The sequence below is a fragment of the Somniosus microcephalus genome, chromosome 10, assembly GCF_052327205.1.
Source record: "Somniosus microcephalus isolate GS21.2 chromosome 10, FLI_Smic_1.0, whole genome shotgun sequence".
NCBI lineage: Eukaryota > Metazoa > Chordata > Chondrichthyes > Squaliformes > Somniosidae > Somniosus > Somniosus microcephalus.
The window spans coordinates 54,377,630-54,390,760 of record NC_140996.1 but is presented as its reverse complement, the minus strand read 5'-3'; positions in this window follow the sequence as shown (position 1 = coordinate 54,390,760).

The following is a 13,131-nucleotide window of genomic DNA, read 5'->3' as shown; positions in this document are numbered from 1 at the left end:
CCTGCCAGAGACTCCTGCATCTGTGCATGGAGTTCCATCACCTCTGATCTTACGGATGGACCCAGAGGCAGAGGGTCGACGTGTAGCGCAGCTGAGCTGAGCGGGCAGAGTCCTGCGCCCTACGACGAGGACTCTCCACTGCTGTCCCTGTCTCCAGAATCTGCTGAGGCTCACTTTTGAGCTGTGAAACACCAGGTGACAACACTACTCTATGTCCCGAAGGTCCCCCCGAGGTGTGAGTGTCTGCGCTGGTGCTGGGTGCGCTTACTTCTGCTGACGCTGCACCCTCAGAGGTTGGAGCTTCCTCTGAGGAGTCTGGCTGCACAGCCTCTTCCTCCTCCACAGTGAGGACGGTGGCTCTGGGTGGTACTGTGGGGGAGTAAAGGAAGGAGTTAGATATGTGATGCCAAGGTGACATGTGTAGTGTATGTACCTTTAAGGGGAGAACTACTTTTTACAGCTCCTGTATACTGTAGTACCGGCAGTGACCACACCTGTATATAAACCCTGAGTAGGGGTCTGTACGTTAGTTTTAGAGCAACCATCATCCAGTAAATACCTGTTGATTGTTCCTGCAGTCTCGTGTCTAGTTATTGAAGGACACACTACATCAAAAACACATGGATCTAACAACATGCACATTCGAGTTGACATCTGCTGACACCTGCATCCATGCAGCCTTGATCTCAGTGGGAGGCCTCTTCCTGCCTGACCCAGGGAAGAGAACCTCCCTGTGGGCCCTAACCCCATCCAATATTGCCTGCAGTGAAGCCTCGTCGAATTTGGAGGCAGCTCGGGGTCTGGCACTGGCCACAGCTGCTGCAGGTTCCTCTGCCATCCTGTATGGTTTGTTTGGAAGCCTTCAGAGGATGCAGTGCTTGCTATGGGCCTTGAAAGCACCACGAATGATGACATCATACTGTGGAGCTTTCTGACTAGAAATGGACAATTAGCAAGGCTGCCCACATGCGGGGAATTAATTGCCCACTTGAGGGAAAATTGCGTGGAGCTGGCTGACACTTTTTTTTGTGTGTCAGAACCCCACATTCGGGGGAATCCGACCATTTCCCACACAAGCCACAAAATCGGGCCCAAAATGGCAGAAGTCAGCAGGGGGTCCTTTGCCCGGTTGTCAGTATGTGTTCTTTGTTTGAGAGGCCACATGGACAGGAAAGAGGAACATGATTGACAAGGAAGTCCCGCCCCCACACATCTCACAGGAACAGGAACGTGTCATGTGGAAGGAACTCCAATCAGGGAAGATTAGGATTAAAACTGACCTATCAGAGGAAGGCAGAGATTAATTTACGATGGAGGCCGGCAGAAAAGGCCTTACAACAGAAATAAGAAAGGATATACTTGCCATAGAGGGAGTTCAGCGAAGGCTCACCAGACTGATTCCTGGGCTGGCAGGACTGTCATATGAGGTGAGATTGGGTCAACTAGGCCTGTATTCACTAGAATTTAGAAGAATGAGCGTGGATCTCATTGAAACGTGTAAAGTTTTGACAGGGCTAGACAGACTGGATGCAGGGAGGATGTTTCTCCTGGCTGGGGGGTCTAGAACAAGGGGTCACAGTCTCAGGATATGGGGTAGGACATTTAGGACTGAGATGAGGAGAAATTTCTTCACTCACAGGGTGGTGAACCTGTGGAATTCTCTACCACAGACAGCTGTGGAGGCCAAGTCACTGAGTATATTTAAGAAGGAGATAGATAGATTTCTAGACACAAAAGGCATCAGGGAGTATGGGGAGAGAGCGGGAATATGGTATTGAGATGGAGGATCAGCCATGATCATGTTGAATGGCGGAGCAGGCTCGAAAGGCCGAATGGCCGACTCCTGCTGCCATTTTTTTCTATGTTTCCATAACTCAGGGGCGGGAGATTCAAGATTCAGAAGGAACACTGAAGGACCAAGAAGGATTCAGAAGAAGCCCAGAAGACAGAGCAGGAGGAAGAATGTGCTGAGAAAGCTGGCCAGTCTATGTTTCAACATACAATTTCCCTGGACCGATCACCCAGAGATAAAGGAGTATGTATGAAAGTCAGACATAAGCTTAGATGTTGTTATAGGGGTACTTTTATGTATGTTTGACTTAATAAGTTGCAGGCACACTCATTGCCGAGAGTTCTTTGAATTTATTGCCAAAGGTGCTTCTATGCACATTCGAATTTTGAACTATTCTGTGAATAAAGACCAATTTTATTGATCACATCCTTGTCTGTCATATGTAAGCTAATTAATAATAATTGAGGTCTGAACAGTAGTAAGAGAAAGACTTACACCTTCTTAATTATTTTTTTACCTGTCCACTGACTTGTAGGGCTCGATTTTAATAGCCCTGAGGAGGTGGGTTTGGAGGTGGTTTGGCAGCAAAAATCGGAAAAAAGGGCTTCAGACTGCCAACCCGCCTTCATCCTGCCCCCATGTGATTTTCGTGAGAGTCGGGTCAGCCACTCCCAAATTGACCCAACTCGAACCGGTGGGATTGGCAGTTAAGGCAGCCTGTTAACTGCCTTGTTAATCCTATTTTGATAGTGGTTTCCCATTTTTGTACTTCTGGCTCCTTTTCCCATCTTGACAGAAACAGGTCAGCTGCAAGGAGATGAATTTCTCGAGGACATGATTTGTAGTCATTGGTGGAGCACTGTAAAAGCGCTCCTGAATCATGGTTGACATTCAAATGCAACAACTTTGCTGTTGTAGGTATGGGATAAGATTTTGCACATCTACTGACCTTGTGACTGTTCAAGCTAACACCCATCTGCAGTGTGACCGGATTGGAATAATTTGAGGCCACTTCGGCTGTGCGCTTGCAAGCTTCTTGCCTCACATTAAATCTATAGCAACGGGATGGGATCCATTTATGTCCTCTCATCCTGGTCCTCGTAATTGGAGGAGCAGTAACCACGTGGTTCAGCACAGATCTTCCTCGGAAGAAGAGGAGGAGGAGGAGGAGGAAGAAGAGGAAGAGGAGGAGGAGGAGGAGGCGCACCTAGCAGGCCCTGTTGTGACCAATGCAGCATCCCTCCAAGCAGGGGATGCACACTGCCATGACACATTTGCATATACTTACTCTTCAACTATAGGTGGCTACCATATGACTCTCTAATTGTAGGCAACCTTCCTCCAACGTCATACATCATCTCTGCCATAACTGGTTCTTTCCTATCACTTTCACCATCAGCATTACAAATGCATGTCACCCTGAGCCCTCAATGCACATTTGCCATTTCCCAGAATACACAGGCCACACATTCAACTGTTTGCCATCACTTTTCTTTACGACAGTGACAGAAGGGTCACAATGCAAGTAAAAGAAGGAAAATAATGACAAAACACCGATGTGAGTCCCCTTATGACTATATGTGCTTTATCTTCCTCTTACGCATGATTCTACATGGTGCTTCCCCAGGGGCTTCAGCAGATGTAGAGGCACCTTGCTGACTAGGATGCTGCGCCTGCTTAGATGCCTTTGGCAGGCATCCTCTGGGTTTGGGAGCCTGTGAGGGCTCTGCAACAGTCTGCTCTTCCTGCAGCTGTGCAGGGGCTGAAACAGCCTTATCAGTTGGCTTTGTAAAGTGGGTCTCTGACTGAGGGCTTCACAGTGGTGTAAGGGGTTTTCCTCGAGAGATTTCCCTGAGGTTTCTCTCTCTAGAGGCCTCTCTCTCTTGCACAGTAAAACCTTGAGTGGTTCGACCCACTCGCCCCTTAGGTTCTATACTCTGGGATTAGGGGCAGGAACTACAATGTAGAGAAAACTCTTGTAGACCAAGTTTGATGAAACAAAATGAAATTTTATTGCATAAGGAAAATTATCAAATCAAATGCAAGCAGATAAGGGAGTACATGGGAGGGAAAAACACACAAACAAATCATAACGACACAGTACTAACTAAGGCAAATACAGGCATCTTATACTCTACAAAGATCATTATGAAATAAGGAAACACACGGAACATCGAGGGACAACAACTCACGTTAATGTACACTTAAATCCAGCCCCTTATTAAACCTATCTAGATCTGATTGTGAAGGGCCAGAAACATGCTCACCAATCCCACTAGGAAGTGCAAGGTTTTGAAATCGAGTCTGTGTTTGGTTCTTTCAGACGTTTCGTCTCCACGTGGATCGTGGAGCCCCTGCGAGCTGCGCCAGACCTCTCTCCTGAGGTGGGGGTCGGGGGCGGCTGGACACCGGCGGGCTTGGATGTCGGTGGGGTTGAGGATCGTCGGCTCGACCCTGGTTAGTGGAGCCTTGGGCTGGCTCCCAACGCTTCTTCAGTTTTCTTTTCTCTCTTCTCCCGAGCCGGGGTGGCTGATGGTTTCTTCTCTTGGGACCTTTATTTTTTTGTTTCTTCTCCCAAGTTGGGTCGATGGCCTCTTGTTCTGGCAACGGCCCGGGGATGGCCGATGATCTCCCGATGTGTTTCCCCGGGGCGGGACGCCTGCTTCGAGACGGCCTTCTCGATGTTGGCTTTCTTCTTCCTCCTGCGAGTGCCTCTTTCTTCTTCTGAGTGTGTCTTCCATCTGAGCTCAAGCTGCAAGCTCTCAGCTCTCCAAGCCTGCTTGTGTTCCAACTTGCCCCAACTGCCGAAAAGTGTTCCAGATATACTTTTCTTCCAGAAACTTCCGTCTCCCGCCCAAAATCAGGTTAGTCTTTGTTTTATTTTTGGCGGGCTGGGAGCACAGCGGGGTAGTTATTATATTTTAAAATGTCTTAAACGGCTGGTAAAGGCCCATCTCTGGTCTGGAATTACCTTCATTGTTTTTAATGTCCTGCTGATCTCGTTATCTAGTCCTGGGTGCTGTTCTCATAAATATGAAATTGTCCCCTTTTGTCTGGGTCAACATTGTGATGGCCTCTGTTTCCAGGCCGATCTTGACTGACTCTGCATCTAATCCATATGCATACGTGTGGGTCTGGTTTCGTTCTCTCAGAAACAGCTTCCAGAACTTGCTGTACGTTGAATCCACCAAGCTGTCTGAGGTTGCGCAGGAACCATTTCAAAGTGTCCCAATAAGCTGGTCACATGGTATGGTGGCCATTTTGTGTGCCCCTTTTTTTCTGGGCTTCTTTTAAAACAGTTTTTAAAATCATGGCCCCTTCTGCCATTTGACCCTTATTAATACAAAGTCCAATTTTGCGACTCCTACACTCCCCCCTGATGATATTGTAACTTGCTTGAAGTATCATAATTCTGGGTGAGCAAAATTTTCTGACTTTCCACAATCTAACCATCCCCAGTATATACCTATCTATGACCCCACGACATATGCATTTCCCATTTCAGAAAAAATCTAGTGTACATTAAGCATCTATAGATGGCAATACCTTGGAGTTAAAAATCTAACAACTTACTTCCAGGCGTGGAGGGGGTCCTTACACCCCTACATCACCTAGTGCATAAACATTACCTTCTAATAATAACATCACATCTAATTCAAATGCAATAAGGAAATAAAGTACACACACGAAAAATTCAAAATGCACATGAATACATATCAAAATAATACAGAGGAGGGAGGGAAACTTTAACTTTATACAAAGCAGCAAAATCTAAACGGGTGTCTCTTCTTCTACCCGCACATAATGCTCCCTCCATTCCCCTCTATTCTCATACTTTTGCGAATGTTTGACCTTTTTACAGTGTACAAACAGTAAATAAACTACAATGACAACCTGGCACACTACAAGAATGTGGGAGGCTATCCTAATCCAGGAAGGGACTTCTATATTAGTGAACAGGTCCCACCATGGTGGGGTCACTATATCCAATAGGTCTGCCCCTATTTCTAAAATCTTCTGCTCCAGTGTGTAGAAGTGTTTCTGTGAAACAACAACGGCTTTTAATATCTTGGTGAGGTGTTCAGGGAGAGGGGGAATGATATATCAAAAATGTGCAATGAAATGCTGCAGATCGGTGAAATTCTCTTTCACAGTGATGTGAACAGTGGAAGGTTCAGGAATGGGGACAATTCGCTAATGGGCCACTTGAACTTCTGCCCTGGGCTTGAAACAGAAGCTGCTGTCACTAACCGGACACCAACCGTGCTGTCCATGCTGGTAGTGGGGCGCTGCAGTGGTGACACAGTATGTCCCACCTCCTATATATGCCACCTGCGGGGGCACATGGCCTTGTGCCATTGCCTCCATGGTGCCATTTATAGGCTTCGCGCCAGCAGTTCTGAACCCGCACTGTGGTTTTGAATGGGCATTCAAGTGCTGGGAACACAGGATGATGTGTGCTCCCCGGCTCCGGCACCCTGAGAGGTCGGTACCCGTCATTGCATGCTCCCATCGAATGACGTAAGGTGGGACCCCTTTGTAGCGAATGTGCGCACCCCCCTGAATGACTCCTATGTTCTCCACCCTGTATACCGGGGCGGGTTTGGCTGTCTTTCCCATCACCGGCATTCTTACCACTATACCCATAATGGTGTGATTAGACCGTCCACAGTCCACTGGGACTGGGTAGGCCTCTGAAGCTAGTCTGAGCCGGCATGGACTCAATGCATTCTCAAAAGGGTGGAGGGCTGCGAGGTGCTTGTTGCTGATCCAGGAGAGGACTAAACCTTGTTTTAAATCCTCCAGATTAATGCGGCCCTCGCCCAGTAACCACGCCCCGTATAGCACACAAGCTTCGTTCTGCGCAGCCTGATCGGACGCATTCCAATCCTCCCTAATGAGGGCATTTACCGTTCTGGCGTGTTTCTCCAGCTCAGCTATTATCTCTTTTAAGTGTAGTGTCATGGCCTGGCCCTCATGTAACTCAGAACCCACTACCTTATTCTCATCAGTCAGTATCTTTCTTAACTGTGTTTTCAAACCATTGATCTGGGTTTGCAGCTCCACGTCATCCAGTGTGTTGATGACGGAAGTTCCTGTGTTAAAAGCTATGAAAATATCATTTACTGCACCCCTTCTTTGCCTCCCTATTCTATCCAAGACCTCATGTGGTGTGGTGTACAATTCGGCTCTGTCGACATCGGCAAAGTCGAATTCGTAAAACTGTTTAAACATGTTTGTTAACAGGACCTGGTATAATTGCTCCGTTTCCCTGGGGCACCACTCTGGCAATCGTACCTCGGTGAGGTTTAAAATCACCGAAGCCACCGCGTAGTGGACCCCTTGGTACAGTACCTGACCTGTGGGTACCAATACCAATCCATTCCCGGGTCCCTTTGTCGTGGTGGGGCACCCTTCCTTGAGGGCTTTAGCTACTGGAACTGTGGGCAGGGGCTTGCGGGGTCAGGTGATGAGCTCAGTGGCATTTACTGGGATCTGAGAGTATGGGACTCCGCATGCCCGTGTGCTGACGTCCCACCTCATTCCTTGTCCAGCATCCTGCCACTGTCTTTGGAAAAAGATGGAGACGCCTGTGGGGCAAGCGCATTCTGAACCCCACATACAGATGTAGATCCCCTCATCTGGTTCCCACCATTTGTCCCAACAGACACTCAACCCCCCCGTGAGTTCCCGTTATTTTCCGATGGGTGTTATTACCCAGTCTCTCCCACTCCACAGTTGAATTCTTCGTGGTGCTGCTCAACTTGCGCAGCCACCACCTGCGGTCCAAAGGTACATGTCCGTGACAAACAAGGCAAATCTTCTTGCCCACGGTGACGCTGATCCTGGGTGCAATGATCCGCACCCTGGGGCACATCAGAGACGTTTGTCTGTATGCAAACCCCGTCTGGCTGGAGTATTCAGTAGAGTTCGACCCCAGCCAGCCTGGCCATCTTCCTTCATGGAAGTAGGCAGCAGTCTCTTCAGCGTCCCGTGGGCCGGTTCCGTCAGTCGCGATGGGGCCTCTATTTCCAGAGCACCCATAGATCGTGGAGTCCTTGGTGTGGCCCCAATAGGCCCGGCTCCACCCGATCATCACGAACGTGACGTGAATCCCTCTCATCTTTCTCATGGTCCCTGCAATAAATCAAACAATATAGCCAGGCTCCCGAGAGATTCTGGCTTAGGTGACGGCATGATCGGGTCTTTCGACCTCGATCCAAAAACACACACATACTGGGCAGATATACAACTACTTAAAATCTAACCCCTTAATATTTACGCACCTTAAACGTAAACCGAAACTTATGTACAGCGCCGCCCGTCCCCGGGCGGCTTGCCTAATCCCTGATTGGACTGCAGCTCGCCGCTCCCTGTGGCGGTGCTGCAGTGGCCTGTGGCTCGGACTCCCCGCAGCCTTTTGCTGTTTATCGGGGACTGAGTTTTTTCATGGATTTCTGAAGTCGGCGTCTACTGGGAGCGGGGGAATCGGGCCAAGATTTCACTGGCTGAGGCGTTCGAGTCGACCTGCGAAAAGGTGCTTTGGGCGTGGCTCCCTTAGCGAGTGGACCTTCGGGTGGGACCTTAGCTCTCACAGCCAATGGCTCTTCCACGACTGTGGGCTTCTGCTCCCTTCCCTCAGGTTCCGCCCCTTTGGGATTCAGGCAGGCTCCCTTGGCGAGTGGACCTTCGGGTGGGACCTTAGCTCTCACAGCCCATGGCTATTCCACGACTGTGGGCTTTGGCTCCCTCCCCTCAGGCTCCGCCCCTTCTGGAATTGGGCCTGTGGCAGACGGCTCCTCCTCAACTGTCCCGACAGGTGGAGAATCTCTGCCCCCAATTTCTACCTCCCCCACGCTCGATTCGAGGGCGGGATCTCCGTCCTCCGACTCCACCTCCTCCAGAATCGTGTCGAGAGCGGGACCTTGTTGTTCGGGCCCCTCCTCATCCAATTCCCAGGCTGTAGTGTATGTACCTTTAAGAGAGAACTACTTTTACAGCTCCTGTATACTGTAGTACCGGCAGTGACCACACCTGTATATAAGCCTTGAACATGCCTCTGTACCCCAGTCTTGAGACTACCCTACTCCAGTAAATACCTGTTGATTGTTAAGTTACAGCATCCGTGTGGTTATTGAAAAATATCATACTCTCAGAATCACGGATCTAACAGTGGCGACGAGTGTCGATTCGAATCTACCTGCAACTCTGCATTTCCCTTCGAGGATTCGCTCCGGGAGGGTGGTGGAAGAAAGTCGAGGCCAGAAACACGGGCGTCGACCACGAGCAACCGCCCAGTCGTCCGGCAGAGAGTGAACATCGCAGCGGAGGCTGTGGAGAGATGGGCTTGGTTCGACAGCCACGATGATCAGCAATAGACTGACGACAGGTCCAGCGCAGACCCTTCCCGGACAGCGGCGGCTGGAGCCGACCGACGGCGGAGAGAAAGCCGAGCAGCGTCGACGGGGTAAGACAGAGGGTGAAGCGCACAGGGCGCAGCCGGGGATTGAAAACCGAGCGGCTTCGAGGAAAAACAAAACAGAGAGAAAGAGGGTAAAGCAACAGCCAGGTTCAGGACCGAGCGGTGGAAATGGGAAAGGCAAAAAAAAAAAAGAACGCGCAGAGCACAGCCCGGGCTCAACGGCTGAACAGTGTCCACGGGGAGAAGAAGGGAGAGCGCGGGAGATGCCATTGAGCCGCGGAGAAGAAGGAAGAGTGCGGGAGACGCCATTTTTAGAAGCCGCAGCGGAGAAGAAGGGCGAGCACGGGAAGGAAGGAAAGCGTGGGAGATGCCATTTTTGACAGTTAAATCACACCCAGGGATGCAGAAGAGTGGCAGTATCTCTACGTTCGACAATGAAGTGGAAGATTGGGTGACATATGTGTACTGCAGGGCGAATGAAGTGCCAGATGCTAGGAAAGCACTGGTTTTGTTAAATTCCATGGGTGCAAAAACTTATGGGTTACTTCGAAACCTAATAACCCCAGAGAAGCCTGTGAACAAGAATTTCGAAAGCATAGTAGAAATCCTACAGGACCACTTAAACCCCACACCGCTGCTGATAGCAGAACGTTTTAAGTTCCATAAAAGGAACCAACACAAAGACGAAAGCAATGCTGAGTACTTAACGGAACTGCGCAAGCTATCGAAACACTGCCAGTTTGAAGTGGGACTAGCAGATACATTAAGGGACAAGTTTGTGTGTGGGCTGCACAGTGAAGGAACCCAGAAACGGCTTCTATCAGAAAAGGGTCTTACGCTGGACAAGGCTTTCAGTATGGCAGTATCACACGAAGCAGCCCCAAGGAGCGCTGCAAAGATACATAGAAACATAGAAGATAGGAACAGGAGTAGGCCATTCGGCCCTTCGAGCCTGCTCCGCCATTCAACGAGATCATGGCTGATCATCCAAACCCTAGCACCCGGTCCCTACACCGACAGCCATCCCACCCAAGCCCTATCCCCGTAACCCCGTAACCCCACATATTTAATCCCCCCTAACACTAAGGGCCAATTTTTATCATGGCCAATCAACCTAACCCGCACATCTTTGGACTGTGGGAGGAAACCGGAGCACCCGGAGAAAACCCACGCAAACACGGGGAGAATGTGCAAACTCCACACAGACAGTCACCTGAGGCCGGATTTGAACCCGGGTCCCTGGCGCTGTGAGGCAACAGTGCTAACCACTATGCCACCGTGCTGCCCGCAACGGAGACCGCAAGAATATGGCACCAATGAAATGTCCTATGGAACAGGGAAGTGCTGTCGCTGCGGCAGAACAACACATGACCAGAAGGATTGTTGGTTCAAGGACCAAGTATGCAGACAGTGTGGAAAAGCAGGACACATAGCAAGAGTCTGCAGGTCTGGGAAGAAAACCAACAGGACGAAATCTCCACAGGAGAAGTACAAAAAGGTACACCAGGTGATGGACAGTAGTTCAGACGAACAGAAAAGTGACACAGACTCCAGAAGCAAGGAGCTGGGTTGTCTGAAATTACATAAGGTAACCAAAATGGAGGATCACCAGACTATCTGGGTTACGCTCAAGATAGACGGAGTCCAAGTGAAATGGAATTGGACATAGGATCAGCCCTAACAGTCATAAAGCAAAGGGACTACAAGCGGCTATTTTCACATATACCCTTGAAAGCTACAGAGATTGTCTTGAAGACGTACACGGGGCAAAAAGTCTACCCCAAAGGAAAAATAAGGGTGAAAGTGATATATAAAGGCCAGGAAATACCTAAAATGGATATATATGTATTGCCAGATGGAGGACCACCACTGCTAGGACGTGAATGGATCCGGAAGATACAATTAGATTGGCATTCCATACAGGCACTGAAGGTTGAGGCCAAAAAGGATGACGACGTCACAACTGGACGACTGTCAAAAATGCTAACTGATGCAAAGGAAGTGTTCCAGGAGGGACTCGGAATACTAAAAGGCATAACAGCAACGATTAAAATAGAGGAAAATGCAAGCCCAAAGTTTCTTAAGGCCAGACCAGTGCCTTATGCGACCAGACCAGCTGTCGAAGCAGAGCTGGAAGGGTTGGAACGTTCAGGAGTACTGTCCAAAGTAGACTGGAGCGAGTGGGCTGCACCAATTGTTCCTGTAATGAAGAGGTCGTTGAGTAATACGGCTGGGGAACCAAAGAAGGTCCGCATCTGTGGGGATTTTAAGGTGACAGTGAACCCAGTCCTTCACATGGTACAATATCTGCTTCCACGAATTGAGGATATTTTCGCCTCGCTATCTGGAGGTAAACGCTTCACCAAAATTGATCTAGCCCAGGCATACTTGCAAATGGAGGTAGAAGAAGCCTTGAAATAATACCATACGATTAACACTCATAAAGGTCTCTATCAATACAACCGGCTGGTGTTCGAGGTAGCATCGGCTCTGGCTATTTGGCAAAGGGCAATGGATCAAGTCCTGCAAGGGATTCCAGGGACCCAGTGTTATTTGGACGACATCCTGGTCATGGGCGAAAATGACAGTGATCACCTCGCCAACTTGGAGAAGGTGCTCACCGGATTAAAGGAATATGGGCTACGAGCTAATCGCCACAAGTGCGAGTTTTCCAGAAGCAGATCTCGTATTGTGGCCACATCATCGATAAAGAGGGGTTACACAAGTCCCCTGAAAAGATTGAGGCAGTAGTCAAGGCTCCAGCACCGGAAAATGTGTCACAACTGAGATCGTTCCTCGGGCTGGTAAACTACTACCATAATTTCTTACCAAATTTGTGCACGGTATTACACCCACTGAACACCCTACTGCAAACAGGGGTACCGTGGAAGTGGAATGACGAACGTAGACAAGCTTTCCAGAATTGTAAAGAATTGATCACATCTAAAAAGGTGTTGGCCCATTTCAACCCAGCACTACCAATTCGTTTGGCATGTGATGCATCACCCTAAGGTATTGGAGCGGTGCTGTCGCACAAATTCCTAGACGGGTTGGAGAGGCCAGTAGCCTTTGCGTCTCGGTCACTAACCTCAGCCGAGCACAACTACGCCCAGATTGACAGGGAGGCCCTCAGCCTAGTATAGGGAGTAAAAAAATTCAACCACTATCTGCATGGGCAGAAGTTCACCTTGCTGACTGACCACCAACCACTTGTCTCCATCTTTAATCCTAAGAAGGGCGTTCCAGTGATGACTGCACAACGGTTACAAAGATGGTCCCTGTTTCTAGGGGCGAATCAATATGAAATAGAATATCAAGGCACAAAACAGCATGGAAACGCTGATGGGCTATCGCGCCTGCCACTGCCTACTGTGGAGGAAGCACCAGCAGTGGACCCTATCGAGATATTTAATTCGTCAATAATTGAACGATTGCCAGTAACGAACGCGGATATAGAGAAGGAGACCCGCAATGATCCGACGTTGTCTCGGGTATATGATTTGACGGTGAGGGGATGGCCAACACATGGCGACTCACTGTTGCCAGCATTCTCATCCAGAAGAGAACAGCTGTCAGTATGCCAGGGGACAGTGATGTGTGGATCCAGAGTGGTGATTCCACCCAAGTTAAGGGAGAGGGTGCTAAATGAGCTACATGAAGGCCATCTGGGGGGAGTGAAAATGCAAAGCCTTGCTAGGGCTTATGTGTGGTGGCTGGGAATCGATCAAAAAATCAAAGACCTAACCAAGAGCTGCTCAGGTTGCCAGAAGGTCCAAAATGCACCACCACATGCCCCTCTACACCCATGGGAGTGGCCCTCCTCTCCATGGCAAAGGGTGCATATTTCGCTGGTCCATTCATGGACTCAATGTTCTTAATAGCAGTGGATGCTCATTCGAAGTGGCCTGAGGTGATA